Source organism: Schistocerca cancellata, unplaced genomic scaffold, assembly GCF_023864275.1.
Source record: "Schistocerca cancellata isolate TAMUIC-IGC-003103 unplaced genomic scaffold, iqSchCanc2.1 HiC_scaffold_705, whole genome shotgun sequence".
NCBI lineage: Eukaryota > Metazoa > Arthropoda > Insecta > Orthoptera > Acrididae > Schistocerca > Schistocerca cancellata.
In genome coordinates this window covers 531,092-550,961 of record NW_026046716.1, presented here as the reverse complement: position 1 = coordinate 550,961, position 19,870 = coordinate 531,092, and the positions used below count along the sequence as shown (strand labels likewise).

Genomic DNA, 19,870 nt, shown 5'->3' with positions numbered 1-19,870 from the left:
GGGCGCGTGCAGCCTTCGACACTAGCGGAGGACGCATCTTGTCCCTGGTGTTCAGCGGAGGGCCTGTGCGGGGTGTGGCAGTGTCGTGCTGGAGGGCCCACTGGTAGCGATGTGGGCTTCCTCGCCTCGCCTCGCCTCACACCAGGTGTCTGCGTAGTTTGCAGTGCATTCGCACCATTCCTATCCCTGTCCCTGTCCCCGTCCCGACTTGTCCCGACTTTGCTCGACTGCCGCTCGCTGCCGCTCGGGTCGTGGTCCATATGACAGCGCAAGCACGACAAACGTCTGCGAGACGAGACGAGACGAGACGACTAAGGAATAAATTCGTGGTTACAAATCAAATTTGGAACTCTACACTCCTACACAACAATAGGCGGTGACGTATTTCAGAAATCACCTGCCGATTCGTACTGTTTTGTCGTTTTCAAAGTCTTCTTGGCAAACTTGGTTAGCACATTCTCCCTCAAACTGAGTTAATTACTGCATTTTCGTACCATTACAGTAGTTTAAAAGGCTTAAGGAAGCAACTTTGTCACAACAGAAAGGTAGTTTGAAAATTGGGCTGGCGACATAACAAAAAAAAAAAAAAGGAAGGGAGCCAACAGCACCCGGGTTTCCCAGGCGGTCACCCATCCAAGTACTAGCCGGGCCCGATGATGCTTAACTTCGGTGATCGGACGAGAACCGGTGTATTCATCATGGTATGGCCGTTGGCGCTCATCTAATGTAGGAGCACGGCAGAATTCGCGTTCGGCTTTTCTCCCAACACACAAAATGTTAGTTTTCGGCCGCATTTGACGAAAGCGCTTCCTTCCGCAACCGCCAGTTCCTCGAGGACGGCGCGGGGAGGCGCGCCCGGCGTCCCAGCAGAGCGACGGCCGAATTGGCGGGCGCACCGCCGCGTGTGTGAGACGCACTGCTGCTCGTTGCACCCCCTGTCATTCGCTGGGCGCGTGCAGCCTTCGACACTAGCGGAGGACGCATCTTGTCCCTGGTGTTCAGCGGAGGGCCTGTGCGGGGTGTGGCAGTGTCGTGCTGGAGGGCGCCACTGGTAGCGATGTGGGCTTCCTCGCCTCGCCTCGCCTCACACCAGGTGTCTGCGTAGTTTGCAGTGCATTCGCACCATTCCTATCCCTGTCCCGGTCCCCGTCCCGACTTGTCCCGACTTTGCTCGACTGCCGCTCGCTGCCGCTCGGGTCGTGGTCCATATGACAGCGCAAGCACGACAAACGTCTCCGAGACGAGACGAGACGAGACGACTAAGGAATAAATTCGTGGTTACAAATCAAATTTGGAACTCTACACTCCTACACAACAATAGGCGGTGACGTATTTCAGAAATCACCTGCCGATTCGTACTGTTTTGTCGTTTTCAAAGTCTTCTTGGCAAACTTGGTTAGCACATTCTCCCTCAAACTGAGTTAATTACTGCATTTTCGTACCATTACAGTAGTTTAAAAGGCTTAAGGAAGCAACTTTGTCACAACAGAAAGGTAGTTTGAAAATTGGGCTGGCGACATAACAAAAAAAAAAAAAAGGAAGGGAGCCAACAGCACCCGGGTTTCCCAGGCGGTCACCCATCCAAGTACTAGCCGGGCCCGATGATGCTTAACTTCGGTGATCGGACGAGAACCGGTGTATTCATCATGGTATGGCCGTTGGCGCTCATCTAATGTAGGAGCACGGCAGAATTCGCGTTCGGCTTTTCTCCCAACACACAAAATGTTAGTTTTCGGCCGCATTTGACGAAAGCGCTTCCTTCCGCAACCGCCAGTTCCTCGAGGACGGCGCGGGGAGGCGCGCCCGGCGTCCCAGCAGAGCGACGGCCGAATTGGCGGGCGCACCGCCGCGTGTGTGAGACGCACTGCTGCTCGTTGCACCCCCTGTCATTCGCTGGGCGCGTGCAGCCTTCGACACTAGCGGAGGACGCATCTTGTCCCTGGTGTTCAGCGGAGGGCCTGTGCGGGGTGTGGCAGTGTCGTGCTGGAGGGCGCCACTGGTAGCGATGTGGGCTTCCTCGCCTCGCCTCGCCTCACACCAGGTGTCTGCGTAGTTTGCAGTGCATTCGCACCATTCCTATCCCTGTCCCGGTCCCCGTCCCGACTTGTCCCGACTTTGCTCGACTGCCGCTCGCTGCCGCTCGGGTCGTGGTCCATATGACAGCGCAAGCACGACAAACGTCTGCGAGACGAGACGAGACGAGACGACTAAGGAATAAATTCGTGGTTACAAATCAAATTTGGAACTCTACACTCCTACACAACAATAGGCGGTGACGTATTTCAGAAATCACCTGCCGATTCGTACTGTTTTGTCGTTTTCAAAGTCTTCTTGGCAAACTTGGTTAAAACATTCTCCCTCAAACTGAGTTAATTACTGCATTTTCGTACCATTACAGTAGTTTAAAAGGCTTAAGGAAGCAACTTTGTCACAACAGAAAGGTAGTTTGAAAATTGGGCTGGCGACATAACAAAAAAAAAAAAAAGGAAGGGAGCCAACAGCACCCGGGTTTCCCAGGCGGTCACCCATCCAAGTACTAGCCGGGCCCGATGATGCTTAACTTCGGTGATCGGACGAGAACCGGTGTATTCATCATGGTATGGCCGTTGGCGCTCATCTAATGTAGGAGCACGGCAGAATTCGCGTTCGGCTTTTCTCCCAACACACAAAATGTTAGTTTTCGGCCGCATTTGACGAAAGCGCTTCCTTCCGCAACCGCCAGTTCCTCGAGGACGGCGCGGGGAGGCGCGCCCGGCGTCCCAGCAGAGCGACGGCCGAATTGGCGGGCGCACCGCCGCGTGTGTGAGACGCACTGCTGCTCGTTGCACCCCCTGTCATTCGCTGGGCGCGTGCAGCCTTCGACACTAGCGGAGGACGCATCTTGTCCCTGGTGTTCAGCGGAGGGCCTGTGCGGGGTGTGGCAGTGTCGTGCTGGAGGGCGCCACTGGTAGCGATGTGGGCTTCCTCGCCTCGCCTCGCCTCACACCAGGTGTCTGCGTAGTTTGCAGTGCATTCGCACCATTCCTATCCCTGTCCCGGTCCCCGTCCCGACTTGTCCCGACTTTGCTCGACTGCCGCTCGCTGCCGCTCGGGTCGTGGTCCATATGACAGCGCAAGCACGACAAACGTCTCCGAGACGAGACGAGACGAGACGACTAAGGAATAAATTCGTGGTTACAAATCAAATTTGGAACTCTACACTCCTACACAACAATAGGCGGTGACGTATTTCAGAAATCACCTGCCGATTCGTACTGTTTTGTCGTTTTCAAAGTCTTCTTGGCAAACTTGGTTAGCACATTCTCCCTCAAACTGAGTTAATTACTGCATTTTCGTACCATTACAGTAGTTTAAAAGGCTTAAGGAAGCAACTTTGTCACAACAGAAAGGTAGTTTGAAAATTGGGCTGGCGACATAACAAAAAAAAAAAAAAGGAAGGGAGCCAACAGCACCCGGGTTTCCTAGGCGGTCACCCATCCAAGTACTAGCCGGGCCCGATGATGCTTAACTTCGGTGATCGGACGAGAACCGGTGTATTCATCATGGTATGGCCGTTGGCGCTCATCTAATGTAGGAGCACGGCAGAATTCGCGTTCGGCTTTTCTCCCAACACACAAAATGTTAGTTTTCGGCCGCATTTGACGAAAGCGCTTCCTTCCGCAACCGCCAGTTCCTCGAGGACGGCGCGGGGAGGCGCGCCCGGCGTCCCAGCAGAGCGACGGCCGAATTGGCGGGCGCACCGCCGCGTGTGTGAGACGCACTGCTGCTCGTTGCACCCCCTGTCATTCGCTGGGCGCGTGCAGCCTTCGACACTAGCGGAGGACGCATCTTGTCCCTGGTGTTCAGCGGAGGGCCTGTGCGGGGTGTGGCAGTGTCGTGCTGGAGGGCCCACTGGTAGCGATGTGGGCTTCCTCGCCTCGCCTCGCCTCACACCAGGTGTCTGCGTAGTTTGCAGTGCATTCGCACCATTCCTATCCCTGTCCCTGTCCCCGTCCCGACTTGTCCCGACTTTGCTCGACTGCCGCTCGCTGCCGCTCGGGTCGTGGTCCATATGACAGCGCAAGCACGACAAACGTCTGCGAGACGAGACGAGACGAGACGACTAAGGAATAAATTCGTGGTTACAAATCAAATTTGGAACTCTACACTCCTACACAACAATAGGCGGTGACGTATTTCAGAAATCACCTGCCGATTCGTACTGTTTTGTCGTTTTCAAAGTCTTCTTGGCAAACTTGGTTAGCACATTCTCCCTCAAACTGAGTTAATTACTGCATTTTCGTACCATTACAGTAGTTTAAAAGGCTTAAGGAAGCAACTTTGTCACAACAGAAAGGTAGTTTGAAAATTGGGCTGGCGACATAACAAAAAAAAAAAAAAGGAAGGGAGCCAACAGCACCCGGGTTTCCCAGGCGGTCACCCATCCAAGTACTAGCCGGGCCCGATGATGCTTAACTTCGGTGATCGGACGAGAACCGGTGTATTCATCATGGTATGGCCGTTGGCGCTCATCTAATGTAGGAGCACGGCAGAATTCGCGTTCGGCTTTTCTCCCAACACACAAAATGTTAGTTTTCGGCCGCATTTGACGAAAGCGCTTCCTTCCGCAACCGCCAGTTCCTCGAGGACGGCGCGGGGAGGCGCGCCCGGCGTCCCAGCAGAGCGACGGCCGAATTGGCGGGCGCACCGCCGCGTGTGTGAGACGCACTGCTGCTCGTTGCACCCCCTGTCATTCGCTGGGCGCGTGCAGCCTTCGACACTAGCGGAGGACGCATCTTGTCCCTGGTGTTCAGCGGAGGGCCTGTGCGGGGTGTGGCAGTGTCGTGCTGGAGGGCGCCACTGGTAGCGATGTGGGCTTCCTCGCCTCGCCTCGCCTCACACCAGGTGTCTGCGTAGTTTGCAGTGCATTCGCACCATTCCTATCCCTGTCCCGGTCCCCGTCCCGACTTGTCCCGACTTTGCTCGACTGCCGCTCGCTGCCGCTCGGGTCGTGGTCCATATGACAGCGCAAGCACGACAAACGTCTCCGAGACGAGACGAGACGAGACGACTAAGGAATAAATTCGTGGTTACAAATCAAATTTGGAACTCTACACTCCTACACAACAATAGGCGGTGACGTATTTCAGAAATCACCTGCCGATTCGTACTGTTTTGTCGTTTTCAAAGTCTTCTTGGCAAACTTGGTTAGCACATTCTCCCTCAAACTGAGTTAATTACTGCATTTTCGTACCATTACAGTAGTTTAAAAGGCTTAAGGAAGCAACTTTGTCACAACAGAAAGGTAGTTTGAAAATTGGGCTGGCGACATAACAAAAAAAAAAAAAAGGAAGGGAGCCAACAGCACCCGGGTTTCCCAGGCGGTCACCCATCCAAGTACTAGCCGGGCCCGATGATGCTTAACTTCGGTGATCGGACGAGAACCGGTGTATTCATCATGGTATGGCCGTTGGCGCTCATCTAATGTAGGAGCACGGCAGAATTCGCGTTCGGCTTTTCTCCCAACACACAAAATGTTAGTTTTCGGCCGCATTTGACGAAAGCGCTTCCTTCCGCAACCGCCAGTTCCTCGAGGACGGCGCGGGGAGGCGCGCCCGGCGTCCCAGCAGAGCGACGGCCGAATTGGCGGGCGCACCGCCGCGTGTGTGAGACGCACTGCTGCTCGTTGCACCCCCTGTCATTCGCTGGGCGCGTGCAGCCTTCGACACTAGCGGAGGACGCATCTTGTCCCTGGTGTTCAGCGGAGGGCCTGTGCGGGGTGTGGCAGTGTCGTGCTGGAGGGCGCCACTGGTAGCGATGTGGGCTTCCTCGCCTCGCCTCGCCTCACACCAGGTGTCTGCGTAGTTTGCAGTGCATTCGCACCATTCCTATCCCTGTCCCGGTCCCCGTCCCGACTTGTCCCGACTTTGCTCGACTGCCGCTCGCTGCCGCTCGGGTCGTGGTCCATATGACAGCGCAAGCACGACAAACGTCTGCGAGACGAGACGAGACGAGACGACTAAGGAATAAATTCGTGGTTACAAATCAAATTTGGAACTCTACACTCCTACACAACAATAGGCGGTGACGTATTTCAGAAATCACCTGCCGATTCGTACTGTTTTGTCGTTTTCAAAGTCTTCTTGGCAAACTTGGTTAAAACATTCTCCCTCAAACTGAGTTAATTACTGCATTTTCGTACCATTACAGTAGTTTAAAAGGCTTAAGGAAGCAACTTTGTCACAACAGAAAGGTAGTTTGAAAATTGGGCTGGCGACATAACAAAAAAAAAAAAAAGGAAGGGAGCCAACAGCACCCGGGTTTCCCAGGCGGTCACCCATCCAAGTACTAGCCGGGCCCGATGATGCTTAACTTCGGTGATCGGACGAGAACCGGTGTATTCATCATGGTATGGCCGTTGGCGCTCATCTAATGTAGGAGCACGGCAGAATTCGCGTTCGGCTTTTCTCCCAACACACAAAATGTTAGTTTTCGGCCGCATTTGACGAAAGCGCTTCCTTCCGCAACCGCCAGTTCCTCGAGGACGGCGCGGGGAGGCGCGCCCGGCGTCCCAGCAGAGCGACGGCCGAATTGGCGGGCGCACCGCCGCGTGTGTGAGACGCACTGCTGCTCGTTGCACCCCCTGTCATTCGCTGGGCGCGTGCAGCCTTCGACACTAGCGGAGGACGCATCTTGTCCCTGGTGTTCAGCGGAGGGCCTGTGCGGGGTGTGGCAGTGTCGTGCTGGAGGGCGCCACTGGTAGCGATGTGGGCTTCCTCGCCTCGCCTCGCCTCACACCAGGTGTCTGCGTAGTTTGCAGTGCATTCGCACCATTCCTATCCCTGTCCCGGTCCCCGTCCCGACTTGTCCCGACTTTGCTCGACTGCCGCTCGCTGCCGCTCGGGTCGTGGTCCATATGACAGCGCAAGCACGACAAACGTCTCCGAGACGAGACGAGACGAGACGACTAAGGAATAAATTCGTGGTTACAAATCAAATTTGGAACTCTACACTCCTACACAACAATAGGCGGTGACGTATTTCAGAAATCACCTGCCGATTCGTACTGTTTTGTCGTTTTCAAAGTCTTCTTGGCAAACTTGGTTAGCACATTCTCCCTCAAACTGAGTTAATTACTGCATTTTCGTACCATTACAGTAGTTTAAAAGGCTTAAGGAAGCAACTTTGTCACAACAGAAAGGTAGTTTGAAAATTGGGCTGGCGACATAACAAAAAAAAAAAAAAGGAAGGGAGCCAACAGCACCCGGGTTTCCCAGGCGGTCACCCATCCAAGTACTAGCCGGGCCCGATGATGCTTAACTTCGGTGATCGGACGAGAACCGGTGTATTCATCATGGTATGGCCGTTGGCGCTCATCTAATGTAGGAGCACGGCAGAATTCGCGTTCGGCTTTTCTCCCAACACACAAAATGTTAGTTTTCGGCCGCATTTGACGAAAGCGCTTCCTTCCGCAACCGCCAGTTCCTCGAGGACGGCGCGGGGAGGCGCGCCCGGCGTCCCAGCAGAGCGACGGCCGAATTGGCGGGCGCACCGCCGCGTGTGTGAGACGCACTGCTGCTCGTTGCACCCCCTGTCATTCGCTGGGCGCGTGCAGCCTTCGACACTAGCGGAGGACGCATCTTGTCCCTGGTGTTCAGCGGAGGGCCTGTGCGGGGTGTGGCAGTGTCGTGCTGGAGGGCGCCACTGGTAGCGATGTGGGCTTCCTCGCCTCGCCTCGCCTCACACCAGGTGTCTGCGTAGTTTGCAGTGCATTCGCACCATTCCTATCCCTGTCCCGGTCCCCGTCCCGACTTGTCCCGACTTTGCTCGACTGCCGCTCGCTGCCGCTCGGGTCGTGGTCCATATGACAGCGCAAGCACGACAAACGTCTGCGAGACGAGACGAGACGAGACGACTAAGGAATAAATTCGTGGTTACAAATCAAATTTGGAACTCTACACTCCTACACAACAATAGGCGGTGACGTATTTCAGAAATCACCTGCCGATTCGTACTGTTTTGTCGTTTTCAAAGTCTTCTTGGCAAACTTGGTTAAAACATTCTCCCTCAAACTGAGTTAATTACTGCATTTTCGTACCATTACAGTAGTTTAAAAGGCTTAAGGAAGCAACTTTGTCACAACAGAAAGGTAGTTTGAAAATTGGGCTGGCGACATAACAAAAAAAAAAAAAAGGAAGGGAGCCAACAGCACCCGGGTTTCCCAGGCGGTCACCCATCCAAGTACTAGCCGGGCCCGATGATGCTTAACTTCGGTGATCGGACGAGAACCGGTGTATTCATCATGGTATGGCCGTTGGCGCTCATCTAATGTAGGAGCACGGCAGAATTCGCGTTCGGCTTTTCTCCCAACACACAAAATGTTAGTTTTCGGCCGCATTTGACGAAAGCGCTTCCTTCCGCAACCGCCAGTTCCTCGAGGACGGCGCGGGGAGGCGCGCCCGGCGTCCCAGCAGAGCGACGGCCGAATTGGCGGGCGCACCGCCGCGTGTGTGAGACGCACTGCTGCTCGTTGCACCCCCTGTCATTCGCTGGGCGCGTGCAGCCTTCGACACTAGCGGAGGACGCATCTTGTCCCTGGTGTTCAGCGGAGGGCCTGTGCGGGGTGTGGCAGTGTCGTGCTGGAGGGCCCACTGGTAGCGATGTGGGCTTCCTCGCCTCGCCTCGCCTCACACCAGGTGTCTGCGTAGTTTGCAGTGCATTCGCACCATTCCTATCCCTGTCCCTGTCCCCGTCCCGACTTGTCCCGACTTTGCTCGACTGCCGCTCGCTGCCGCTCGGGTCGTGGTCCATATGACAGCGCAAGCACGACAAACGTCTGCGAGACGAGACGAGACGAGACGACTAAGGAATAAATTCGTGGTTACAAATCAAATTTGGAACTCTACACTCCTACACAACAATAGGCGGTGACGTATTTCAGAAATCACCTGCCGATTCGTACTGTTTTGTCGTTTTCAAAGTCTTCTTGGCAAACTTGGTTAGCACATTCTCCCTCAAACTGAGTTAATTACTGCATTTTCGTACCATTACAGTAGTTTAAAAGGCTTAAGGAAGCAACTTTGTCACAACAGAAAGGTAGTTTGAAAATTGGGCTGGCGACATAACAAAAAAAAAAAAAAAGGAAGGGAGCCAACAGCACCCGGGTTTCCCAGGCGGTCACCCATCCAAGTACTAGCCGGGCCCGATGATGCTTAACTTCGGTGATCGGACGAGAACCGGTGTATTCATCATGGTATGGCCGTTGGCGCTCATCTAATGTAGGAGCACGGCAGAATTCGCGTTCGGCTTTTCTCCCAACACACAAAATGTTAGTTTTCGGCCGCATTTGACGAAAGCGCTTCCTTCCGCAACCGCCAGTTCCTCGAGGACGGCGCGGGGAGGCGCGCCCGGCGTCCCAGCAGAGCGACGGCCGAATTGGCGGGCGCACCGCCGCGTGTGTGAGACGCACTGCTGCTCGTTGCACCCCCTGTCATTCGCTGGGCGCGTGCAGCCTTCGACACTAGCGGAGGACGCATCTTGTCCCTGGTGTTCAGCGGAGGGCCTGTGCGGGGTGTGGCAGTGTCGTGCTGGAGGGCCCACTGGTAGCGATGTGGGCTTCCTCGCCTCGCCTCGCCTCACACCAGGTGTCTGCGTAGTTTGCAGTGCATTCGCACCATTCCTATCCCTGTCCCTGTCCCCGTCCCGACTTGTCCCGACTTTGCTCGACTGCCGCTCGCTGCCGCTCGGGTCGTGGTCCATATGACAGCGCAAGCACGACAAACGTCTGCGAGACGAGACGAGACGAGACGACTAAGGAATAAATTCGTGGTTACAAATCAAATTTGGAACTCTACACTCCTACACAACAATAGGCGGTGACGTATTTCAGAAATCACCTGCCGATTCGTACTGTTTTGTCGTTTTCAAAGTCTTCTTGGCAAACTTGGTTAGCACATTCTCCCTCAAACTGAGTTAATTACTGCATTTTCGTACCATTACAGTAGTTTAAAAGGCTTAAGGAAGCAACTTTGTCACAACAGAAAGGTAGTTTGAAAATTGGGCTGGCGACATAACAAAAAAAAAAAAAAGGAAGGGAGCCAACAGCACCCGGGTTTCCCAGGCGGTCACCCATCCAAGTACTAGCCGGGCCCGATGATGCTTAACTTCGGTGATCGGACGAGAACCGGTGTATTCATCATGGTATGGCCGTTGGCGCTCATCTAATGTAGGAGCACGGCAGAATTCGCGTTCGGCTTTTCTCCCAACACACAAAATGTTAGTTTTCGGCCGCATTTGACGAAAGCGCTTCCTTCCGCAACCGCCAGTTCCTCGAGGACGGCGCGGGGAGGCGCGCCCGGCGTCCCAGCAGAGCGACGGCCGAATTGGCGGGCGCACCGCCGCGTGTGTGAGACGCACTGCTGCTCGTTGCACCCCCTGTCATTCGCTGGGCGCGTGCAGCCTTCGACACTAGCGGAGGACGCATCTTGTCCCTGGTGTTCAGCGGAGGGCCTGTGCGGGGTGTGGCAGTGTCGTGCTGGAGGGCGCCACTGGTAGCGATGTGGGCTTCCTCGCCTCGCCTCGCCTCACACCAGGTGTCTGCGTAGTTTGCAGTGCATTCGCACCATTCCTATCCCTGTCCCGGTCCCCGTCCCGACTTGTCCCGACTTTGCTCGACTGCCGCTCGCTGCCGCTCGGGTCGTGGTCCATATGACAGCGCAAGCACGACAAACGTCTCCGAGACGAGACGAGACGAGACGACTAAGGAATAAATTCGTGGTTACAAATCAAATTTGGAACTCTACACTCCTACACAACAATAGGCGGTGACGTATTTCAGAAATCACCTGCCGATTCGTACTGTTTTGTCGTTTTCAAAGTCTTCTTGGCAAACTTGGTTAGCACATTCTCCCTCAAACTGAGTTAATTACTGCATTTTCGTACCATTACAGTAGTTTAAAAGGCTTAAGGAAGCAACTTTGTCACAACAGAAAGGTAGTTTGAAAATTGGGCTGGCGACATAACAAAAAAAAAAAAAAGGAAGGGAGCCAACAGCACCCGGGTTTCCCAGGCGGTCACCCATCCAAGTACTAGCCGGGCCCGATGATGCTTAACTTCGGTGATCGGACGAGAACCGGTGTATTCATCATGGTATGGCCGTTGGCGCTCATCTAATGTAGGAGCACGGCAGAATTCGCGTTCGGCTTTTCTCCCAACACACAAAATGTTAGTTTTCGGCCGCATTTGACGAAAGCGCTTCCTTCCGCAACCGCCAGTTCCTCGAGGACGGCGCGGGGAGGCGCGCCCGGCGTCCCAGCAGAGCGACGGCCGAATTGGCGGGCGCACCGCCGCGTGTGTGAGACGCACTGCTGCTCGTTGCACCCCCTGTCATTCGCTGGGCGCGTGCAGCCTTCGACACTAGCGGAGGACGCATCTTGTCCCTGGTGTTCAGCGGAGGGCCTGTGCGGGGTGTGGCAGTGTCGTGCTGGAGGGCCCACTGGTAGCGATGTGGGCTTCCTCGCCTCGCCTCGCCTCACACCAGGTGTCTGCGTAGTTTGCAGTGCATTCGCACCATTCCTATCCCTGTCCCTGTCCCCGTCCCGACTTGTCCCGACTTTGCTCGACTGCCGCTCGCTGCCGCTCGGGTCGTGGTCCATATGACAGCGCAAGCACGACAAACGTCTGCGAGACGAGACGAGACGAGACGACTAAGGAATAAATTCGTGGTTACAAATCAAATTTGGAACTCTACACTCCTACACAACAATAGGCGGTGACGTATTTCAGAAATCACCTGCCGATTCGTACTGTTTTGTCGTTTTCAAAGTCTTCTTGGCAAACTTGGTTAGCACATTCTCCCTCAAACTGAGTTAATTACTGCATTTTCGTACCATTACAGTAGTTTAAAAGGCTTAAGGAAGCAACTTTGTCACAACAGAAAGGTAGTTTGAAAATTGGGCTGGCGACATAACAAAAAAAAAAAAAAGGAAGGGAGCCAACAGCACCCGGGTTTCCCAGGCGGTCACCCATCCAAGTACTAGCCGGGCCCGATGATGCTTAACTTCGGTGATCGGACGAGAACCGGTGTATTCATCATGGTATGGCCGTTGGCGCTCATCTAATGTAGGAGCACGGCAGAATTCGCGTTCGGCTTTTCTCCCAACACACAAAATGTTAGTTTTCGGCCGCATTTGACGAAAGCGCTTCCTTCCGCAACCGCCAGTTCCTCGAGGACGGCGCGGGGAGGCGCGCCCGGCGTCCCAGCAGAGCGACGGCCGAATTGGCGGGCGCACCGCCGCGTGTGTGAGACGCACTGCTGCTCGTTGCACCCCCTGTCATTCGCTGGGCGCGTGCAGCCTTCGACACTAGCGGAGGACGCATCTTGTCCCTGGTGTTCAGCGGAGGGCCTGTGCGGGGTGTGGCAGTGTCGTGCTGGAGGGCGCCACTGGTAGCGATGTGGGCTTCCTCGCCTCGCCTCGCCTCACACCAGGTGTCTGCGTAGTTTGCAGTGCATTCGCACCATTCCTATCCCTGTCCCGGTCCCCGTCCCGACTTGTCCCGACTTTGCTCGACTGCCGCTCGCTGCCGCTCGGGTCGTGGTCCATATGACAGCGCAAGCACGACAAACGTCTCCGAGACGAGACGAGACGAGACGACTAAGGAATAAATTCGTGGTTACAAATCAAATTTGGAACTCTACACTCCTACACAACAATAGGCGGTGACGTATTTCAGAAATCACCTGCCGATTCGTACTGTTTTGTCGTTTTCAAAGTCTTCTTGGCAAACTTGGTTAGCACATTCTCCCTCAAACTGAGTTAATTACTGCATTTTCGTACCATTACAGTAGTTTAAAAGGCTTAAGGAAGCAACTTTGTCACAACAGAAAGGTAGTTTGAAAATTGGGCTGGCGACATAACAAAAAAAAAAAAAAGGAAGGGAGCCAACAGCACCCGGGTTTCCCAGGCGGTCACCCATCCAAGTACTAGCCGGGCCCGATGATGCTTAACTTCGGTGATCGGACGAGAACCGGTGTATTCATCATGGTATGGCCGTTGGCGCTCATCTAATGTAGGAGCACGGCAGAATTCGCGTTCGGCTTTTCTCCCAACACACAAAATGTTAGTTTTCGGCCGCATTTGACGAAAGCGCTTCCTTCCGCAACCGCCAGTTCCTCGAGGACGGCGCGGGGAGGCGCGCCCGGCGTCCCAGCAGAGCGACGGCCGAATTGGCGGGCGCACCGCCGCGTGTGTGAGACGCACTGCTGCTCGTTGCACCCCCTGTCATTCGCTGGGCGCGTGCAGCCTTCGACACTAGCGGAGGACGCATCTTGTCCCTGGTGTTCAGCGGAGGGCCTGTGCGGGGTGTGGCAGTGTCGTGCTGGAGGGCCCACTGGTAGCGATGTGGGCTTCCTCGCCTCGCCTCGCCTCACACCAGGTGTCTGCGTAGTTTGCAGTGCATTCGCACCATTCCTATCCCTGTCCCTGTCCCCGTCCCGACTTGTCCCGACTTTGCTCGACTGCCGCTCGCTGCCGCTCGGGTCGTGGTCCATATGACAGCGCAAGCACGACAAACGTCTGCGAGACGAGACGAGACGAGACGACTAAGGAATAAATTCGTGGTTACAAATCAAATTTGGAACTCTACACTCCTACACAACAATAGGCGGTGACGTATTTCAGAAATCACCTGCCGATTCGTACTGTTTTGTCGTTTTCAAAGTCTTCTTGGCAAACTTGGTTAGCACATTCTCCCTCAAACTGAGTTAATTACTGCATTTTCGTACCATTACAGTAGTTTAAAAGGCTTAAGGAAGCAACTTTGTCACAACAGAAAGGTAGTTTGAAAATTGGGCTGGCGACATAACAAAAAAAAAAAAAAGGAAGGGAGCCAACAGCACCCGGGTTTCCCAGGCGGTCACCCATCCAAGTACTAGCCGGGCCCGATGATGCTTAACTTCGGTGATCGGACGAGAACCGGTGTATTCATCATGGTATGGCCGTTGGCGCTCATCTAATGTAGGAGCACGGCAGAATTCGCGTTCGGCTTTTCTCCCAACACACAAAATGTTAGTTTTCGGCCGCATTTGACGAAAGCGCTTCCTTCCGCAACCGCCAGTTCCTCGAGGACGGCGCGGGGAGGCGCGCCCGGCGTCCCAGCAGAGCGACGGCCGAATTGGCGGGCGCACCGCCGCGTGTGTGAGACGCACTGCTGCTCGTTGCACCCCCTGTCATTCGCTGGGCGCGTGCAGCCTTCGACACTAGCGGAGGACGCATCTTGTCCCTGGTGTTCAGCGGAGGGCCTGTGCGGGGTGTGGCAGTGTCGTGCTGGAGGGCCCACTGGTAGCGATGTGGGCTTCCTCGCCTCGCCTCGCCTCACACCAGGTGTCTGCGTAGTTTGCAGTGCATTCGCACCATTCCTATCCCTGTCCCTGTCCCCGTCCCGACTTGTCCCGACTTTGCTCGACTGCCGCTCGCTGCCGCTCGGGTCGTGGTCCATATGACAGCGCAAGCACGACAAACGTCTGCGAGACGAGACGAGACGAGACGACTAAGGAATAAATTCGTGGTTACAAATCAAATTTGGAACTCTACACTCCTACACAACAATAGGCGGTGACGTATTTCAGAAATCACCTGCCGATTCGTACTGTTTTGTCGTTTTCAAAGTCTTCTTGGCAAACTTGGTTAGCACATTCTCCCTCAAACTGAGTTAATTACTGCATTTTCGTACCATTACAGTAGTTTAAAAGGCTTAAGGAAGCAACTTTGTCACAACAGAAAGGTAGTTTGAAAATTGGGCTGGCGACATAACAAAAAAAAAAAAAGGAAGGGAGCCAACAGCACCCGGGTTTCCCAGGCGGTCACCCATCCAAGTACTAGCCGGGCCCGATGATGCTTAACTTCGGTGATCGGACGAGAACCGGTGTATTCATCATGGTATGGCCGTTGGCGCTCATCTAATGTAGGAGCACGGCAGAATTCGCGTTCGGCTTTTCTCCCAACACACAAAATGTTAGTTTTCGGCCGCATTTGACGAAAGCGCTTCCTTCCGCAACCGCCAGTTCCTCGAGGACGGCGCGGGGAGGCGCGCCCGGCGTCCCAGCAGAGCGACGGCCGAATTGGCGGGCGCACCGCCGCGTGTGTGAGACGCACTGCTGCTCGTTGCACCCCCTGTCATTCGCTGGGCGCGTGCAGCCTTCGACACTAGCGGGGGACGCATCTTGTCCCTGGTGTTCAGCGGAGGGCCTGTGCGGGGTGTGGCAGTGTCGTGCTGGAGGGCGCCACTGGTAGCGATGTGGGCTTCCTCGCCTCGCCTCGCCTCACACCAGGTGTCTGCGTAGTTTGCAGTGCATTCGCACCATTCCTATCCCTGTCCCGGTCCCCGTCCCGACTTGTCCCGACTTTGCTCGACTGCCGCTCGCTGCCGCTCGGGTCGTGGTCCATATGACAGCGCAAGCACGACAAACGTCTGCGAGACGAGACGAGACGAGACGACTAAGGAATAAATTCGTTAAATTCGTGGTTACAAATCAAATTTGGAACTCTACACTCCTACACAACAATAGGCGGTACGTATTTCAGAATTCACCTGCCGATTCGTACTGTTTTGTCGTTTTCAAAGTCTTCTTGGCAAACGTGGTTAGCACATTCTCCCTCAAACTGAGTTAATTACTGCATTTTCGTACCATTACAGTAGTTTAAAAGGCTTAAGGAAGCATCTTTGTCACAACAGAAAGGTAGTTTGAAAATTGGGCTGGCGACATAACAAAAAACATAACAGGAAGGGAGCCAACAGCACCCGGGTTTCCCAGGCGGTCACCCATCCAAGTACTAGCCGGGCCCGATGATGCTTAACTTCGGTGATCGGACGAGAACCGGTGTATTCATCATGGTATGGCCGTTGGCGCTCATCTAATGTAGGAGCACGGCAGAATTCGCGTTCGGCTTTTCTCCCAACACACAAAATGTTAGTTTTCGGCCGCATTTGACGAAAGCGCTTCCTTCCGCAACCGCCAGTTCCTCGAGGACGGCGCGGGGAGGCGCGCCCGGCGTCCCAGCAGAATGACGGCCGAATTGGCGGGCGCACCGCCGCGTGTGTGAGACGCACTGCTGCTCGTTGCACCCCCTGTCATTCGCTGGGCGCGTGCAGCCTTCGACACTAGCGGAGGACGCATCTTGTCCCTGGTGCTCAGCGGAGGGCCTGTGCGGGGTGCGCCAGTGTCGTGCTGGAGGGCCCACTGGTAGCGATGTGGGCTTCCTCGCCTCGCCTCGCCTCACACCAGGTGTCTGCGTAGTTTGCAGTGCATTCGCACCATTCCTATCCCTGTCCCTGTCCCCGTCCCGACTTGTCCCGACTTTGCTCGACTGCCGCTCGCTGCCGCTCGGGTCGTGGTCCATATGACAGCGCAAGCACGACAAACGTCTGCGGGACGAGACGAGACGAGACGAGACGAGACGACTAAGGAATAAATTCGTGGTTACAAATCAAATTTGGAACTCTACACTCCTACACAACAATAGGCGGTGACGTATTTCAGAAATCACCTGCCGATTCGTACTGTTTTGTCGTTTTCAAAGTCTTCTTGGCAAACTTGGTTAGCACATTCTCCCTCAAACTGAGTTAATTACTGCATTTTCGTACCATTACAGTAGTTTAAAAGGCTTAAGGAAGCATCTTTGTCACAACAGAAAGGTAGTTTGAAAATTGGGCTGGCGACATAACAAAAAAAAAAAAAACAGGAAGGGAGCCAACAGCACCCGGGTTTCCCAGGCGGTCACCCATCCAAGTACTAGCCGGGCCCGATGATGCTTAACTTCGGTGATCGGACGAGAACCGGTGTATTCATCATGGTATGGCCGTTGGCGCTCATCTAATGTAGGAGCACGGCAGAATTCGCGTTCCGCTTTTCTCCCAACACACAAAATGTTAGTTTTCGGCCGCATTTGACGAAAGCGCTTCCTTCCGCAACCGCCAGTTCCTTGAGGACGGCGCGGGGAGGCGCGCCCGGCGTCCCAGCAGAGTGACGGCCGAATTGGCGGGCGCACCGCCGCGTGTGTGAGACGCACTGCTGCTCGTTGCACCCCCTGTCATTCGCTGGGCGCGTGCAGCCTTCGACACTAGCGGAGGACGCATCTTGTCCCTGGTGCTCAGCGGAGGGCCTGTGCGGGGTGCGCCAGTGTCGTGCTGGAGGGCCCACTGGTAGCGATGTGGGCTTCCTCGCCTCGCCTCGCCTCACACCAGGTGTCTGCGTAGTTTGCAGTGCATTCGCACCATTCCTATCCCTGTCCCTGTCCCCGTCCCGACTTGTCCCGACTTTGCTCGACTGCCGCTCGCTGCCGCTCGGGTCGTGGTCCATATGACAGCGCAAGCACGACAAACGTCTGCGGGACGAGACGAGACGAGACGAGACGAGACGACTAAGGAATAAATTCGTGGTTACAAATCAAATTTGGAACTCTACACTCCTACACAACAATAGGCGGTACGTATTTCAGAATTCACCTGCCGATTCGTACTGTTTTGTCGTTTTCAAAGTCTTCTTGGCAAACGTGGTTAGCACATTCTCCCTCAAACTGAGTTAATTACTGCATTTTCGTACCATTACAGTAGTTTAAAAGGCTTAAGGAAGCATCTTTGTCACAACAGAAAGGTAGTTTGAAAATTGGGCTGGCGACATAACAAAAAAAAAAAACAGGAAGGGAGCCAACAGCACCCGGGTTTCCCAGGCGGTCACCCATCCAAGTACTAGCCGGGCCCGATGATGCTTAACTTCGGTGATCGGACGAGAACCGGTGTATTCATCATGGTATGGCCGTTGGCGCTCATCTAATGTAGGAGCACGGCAGAATTCGCGTTCGGCTTTTCTCCCAACACACAAAATGTTAGTTTTCGGCCGCATTTGACGAAAGCGCTTCCTTCCGCAACCGCCAGTTCCTCGAGGACGGCGCGGGGAGGCGCGCCCGGCGTCCCAGCAGAATGACGGCCGAATTGGCGGGCGCACCGCCGCGTGTGTGAGACGCACTGCTGCTCGTTGCACCCCCTGTCATTCGCTGGGCGCGTGCAGCCTTCGACACTAGCGGAGGACGCATCTTGTCCCTGGTGCTCAGCGGAGGGCCTGTGCGGGGTGCGCCAGTGTCGTGCTGGAGGGCCCACTGGTAGCGATGTGGGCTTCCTCGCCTCGCCTCGCCTCACACCAGGTGTCTGCGTAGTTTGCAGTGCATTCGCACCATTCCTATCCCTGTCCCGGTCCCCGTCCCGACTTGTCCCGACTTTGCTCGACTGCCGCTCGCTGCCGCTCGGGTCGTGGTCCATATGACAGCGCAAGCACGACAAACGTCTGCGGGACGAGACGAGACGAGACGAGACGAGACGACTAAGGAATAAATTCGTGGTTACAAATCAAATTTGGAACTCTACACTCCTACACAACAATAGGCGGTACGTATTTCAGAATTCACCTGCCGATTCGTACTGTTTTGTCGTTTTCAAAGTCTTCTTGGCAAACGTGGTTAGCACATTCTCTCTCAAACTGAGTTAATTACTGCATTTTCGTACCATTACAGTAGTTTAAAAGGCTTAAGGAAGCATCTTTGTCACAACAGAAAGGTAGTTTGAAAATTGGGCTGGCGACATAACAAAAAACATAACAGGAAGGGAGCCAACAGCACCCGGGTTTCCCAGGCGGTCACCCATCCAAGTACTAGCCGGGCCCGATGATGCTTAACTTCGGTGATCGGACGAGAACCGGTGTATTCATCATGGTATGGCCGTTGGCGCTCATCTAATGTAGGAGCACGGCAGAATTCGCGTTCGGCTTTTCTCCCAACACACAAAATGTTAGTTTTCGGCCGCATTTGACGAAAGCGCTTCCTTCCGCAACCGCCAGTTCCTCGAGGACGGCGCGGGGAGGCGCGCCCGGCGTCCCAGCAGATTGACGGCCGAATTGGCGGGCGCACCGCCGCGTGTGTGAGACGCACTGCTGCTCGTTGCACCCCCTGTCATTCGCTGGGCGCGTGCAGCCTTCGACACTAGCGGAGGACGCATCTTGTCCCTGGTGCTCAGCGGAGGGCCTGTGCGGGGTGCGCCAGTGTCGTGCTGGAGGGCCCACTGGTAGCGATGTGGGCTTCCTCGCCTCGCCTCGCCTCACACCAGGTGTCTGCGTAGTTTGCAGTGCATTCGCACCATTCCTATCCCTGTCCCGGTCCCCGTCCCGACTTGTCCCGACTTTGCTCGTCTGCCGCTCGCTGCCGCTCGGGTCGTGGTCCATATGACAGCGCAAGCACGACAAACGTCTGCGGGACGAGACGAGACGAGACGAGACGAGACGACTAAGGAATAAATTCGTGGTTACAAATCAAATTTGGAACTCTACACTCCTACACAACAATAGGCGGTACGTATTTCAGAATTCACCTGCCGATTCGTACTGTTTTGTCGTTTTCAAAGTCTTCTTGGCAAACGTGGTTAGCACATTCTCCCTCAAACTGAGTTAATTACTGCATTTTCGTACCATTACAGTAGTTTAAAAGGCTTAAGGAAGCATCTTTGTCACAACAGAAAGGTAGTTTGAAAATTGGGCTGGCGACATAACAAAAAACATAACAGGAAGGGAGCCAACAGCACCCGGGTTTCCCAGGCGGTCACCCATCCAAGTACTAGCCGGGCCCGATGATGCTTAACTTCGGTGATCGGACGAGAACCGGTGTATTCATCATGGTATGGCCGTTGGCGCTCATCTAATGTAGGAGCACGGCAGAATTCGCGTTCGGCTTTTCTCCCAACACACAAAATGTTAGTTTTCGGCCGCATTTGACGAAAGCGCTTCCTTCCGCAACCGCCAGTTCCTCGAGGACGGCGCGGGGAGGCGCGCCCGGCGTCCCAGCAGAATGAC

General features: G+C 54.8%; 21 non-coding genes across 21 annotated transcripts; all 21 read right to left on the bottom strand.

The window, feature by feature from the left end:
• Positions 1-596: 596 nt before the first annotated feature.
• Positions 597-715, bottom strand: LOC126140746 (5S ribosomal RNA). Its single transcript, XR_007529273.1, has one exon. It is a non-coding gene; the product is annotated as a 5S ribosomal RNA (ribosomal RNA).
• Positions 716-1,544: 829 nt separating this feature from the next.
• LOC126140745 (5S ribosomal RNA) lies at positions 1,545-1,663 on the bottom strand. Its single transcript, XR_007529272.1, has one exon. It is a non-coding gene; the product is annotated as a 5S ribosomal RNA (ribosomal RNA).
• Positions 1,664-2,492: 829 nt separating this feature from the next.
• Positions 2,493-2,611, bottom strand: LOC126140744 (5S ribosomal RNA). Its single transcript, XR_007529271.1, has one exon. It is a non-coding gene; the product is annotated as a 5S ribosomal RNA (ribosomal RNA).
• An 829-nt stretch (positions 2,612-3,440) lies between these two features.
• On the bottom strand, positions 3,441-3,559 carry LOC126140773 (5S ribosomal RNA). The gene has a single exon (XR_007529297.1). It is a non-coding gene; the product is annotated as a 5S ribosomal RNA (ribosomal RNA).
• Positions 3,560-4,387: 828 nt separating this feature from the next.
• On the bottom strand, positions 4,388-4,506 carry LOC126140743 (5S ribosomal RNA). Its single transcript, XR_007529270.1, has one exon. It is a non-coding gene; the product is annotated as a 5S ribosomal RNA (ribosomal RNA).
• Positions 4,507-5,335: 829 nt separating this feature from the next.
• On the bottom strand, positions 5,336-5,454 carry LOC126140742 (5S ribosomal RNA). Its single transcript, XR_007529269.1, has one exon. It is a non-coding gene; the product is annotated as a 5S ribosomal RNA (ribosomal RNA).
• Positions 5,455-6,283: 829 nt separating this feature from the next.
• Positions 6,284-6,402, bottom strand: LOC126140741 (5S ribosomal RNA). Its single transcript, XR_007529268.1, has one exon. It is a non-coding gene; the product is annotated as a 5S ribosomal RNA (ribosomal RNA).
• Positions 6,403-7,231: 829 nt separating this feature from the next.
• Positions 7,232-7,350, bottom strand: LOC126140740 (5S ribosomal RNA). Its single transcript, XR_007529267.1, has one exon. It is a non-coding gene; the product is annotated as a 5S ribosomal RNA (ribosomal RNA).
• Positions 7,351-8,179: 829 nt separating this feature from the next.
• On the bottom strand, positions 8,180-8,298 carry LOC126140739 (5S ribosomal RNA). The gene has a single exon (XR_007529266.1). It is a non-coding gene; the product is annotated as a 5S ribosomal RNA (ribosomal RNA).
• An 829-nt stretch (positions 8,299-9,127) lies between these two features.
• Positions 9,128-9,246, bottom strand: LOC126140736 (5S ribosomal RNA). Its single transcript, XR_007529265.1, has one exon. It is a non-coding gene; the product is annotated as a 5S ribosomal RNA (ribosomal RNA).
• Positions 9,247-10,074: 828 nt separating this feature from the next.
• Positions 10,075-10,193, bottom strand: LOC126140734 (5S ribosomal RNA). Its single transcript, XR_007529263.1, has one exon. It is a non-coding gene; the product is annotated as a 5S ribosomal RNA (ribosomal RNA).
• An 829-nt stretch (positions 10,194-11,022) lies between these two features.
• On the bottom strand, positions 11,023-11,141 carry LOC126140733 (5S ribosomal RNA). Its single transcript, XR_007529262.1, has one exon. It is a non-coding gene; the product is annotated as a 5S ribosomal RNA (ribosomal RNA).
• Positions 11,142-11,969: 828 nt separating this feature from the next.
• LOC126140732 (5S ribosomal RNA) lies at positions 11,970-12,088 on the bottom strand. Its single transcript, XR_007529261.1, has one exon. It is a non-coding gene; the product is annotated as a 5S ribosomal RNA (ribosomal RNA).
• Positions 12,089-12,917: 829 nt separating this feature from the next.
• Positions 12,918-13,036, bottom strand: LOC126140731 (5S ribosomal RNA). The gene has a single exon (XR_007529260.1). It is a non-coding gene; the product is annotated as a 5S ribosomal RNA (ribosomal RNA).
• Positions 13,037-13,864: 828 nt separating this feature from the next.
• Positions 13,865-13,983, bottom strand: LOC126140730 (5S ribosomal RNA). The gene has a single exon (XR_007529259.1). It is a non-coding gene; the product is annotated as a 5S ribosomal RNA (ribosomal RNA).
• Positions 13,984-14,810: 827 nt separating this feature from the next.
• On the bottom strand, positions 14,811-14,929 carry LOC126140729 (5S ribosomal RNA). The gene has a single exon (XR_007529258.1). It is a non-coding gene; the product is annotated as a 5S ribosomal RNA (ribosomal RNA).
• An 836-nt stretch (positions 14,930-15,765) lies between these two features.
• Positions 15,766-15,884, bottom strand: LOC126140728 (5S ribosomal RNA). Its single transcript, XR_007529257.1, has one exon. It is a non-coding gene; the product is annotated as a 5S ribosomal RNA (ribosomal RNA).
• Positions 15,885-16,724: 840 nt separating this feature from the next.
• On the bottom strand, positions 16,725-16,843 carry LOC126140727 (5S ribosomal RNA). Its single transcript, XR_007529256.1, has one exon. It is a non-coding gene; the product is annotated as a 5S ribosomal RNA (ribosomal RNA).
• An 837-nt stretch (positions 16,844-17,680) lies between these two features.
• Positions 17,681-17,799, bottom strand: LOC126140725 (5S ribosomal RNA). The gene has a single exon (XR_007529255.1). It is a non-coding gene; the product is annotated as a 5S ribosomal RNA (ribosomal RNA).
• An 836-nt stretch (positions 17,800-18,635) lies between these two features.
• On the bottom strand, positions 18,636-18,754 carry LOC126140724 (5S ribosomal RNA). Its single transcript, XR_007529254.1, has one exon. It is a non-coding gene; the product is annotated as a 5S ribosomal RNA (ribosomal RNA).
• An 836-nt stretch (positions 18,755-19,590) lies between these two features.
• LOC126140722 (5S ribosomal RNA) lies at positions 19,591-19,709 on the bottom strand. Its single transcript, XR_007529252.1, has one exon. It is a non-coding gene; the product is annotated as a 5S ribosomal RNA (ribosomal RNA).
• Between the last annotated feature and the right edge of the window lie 161 nt (positions 19,710-19,870).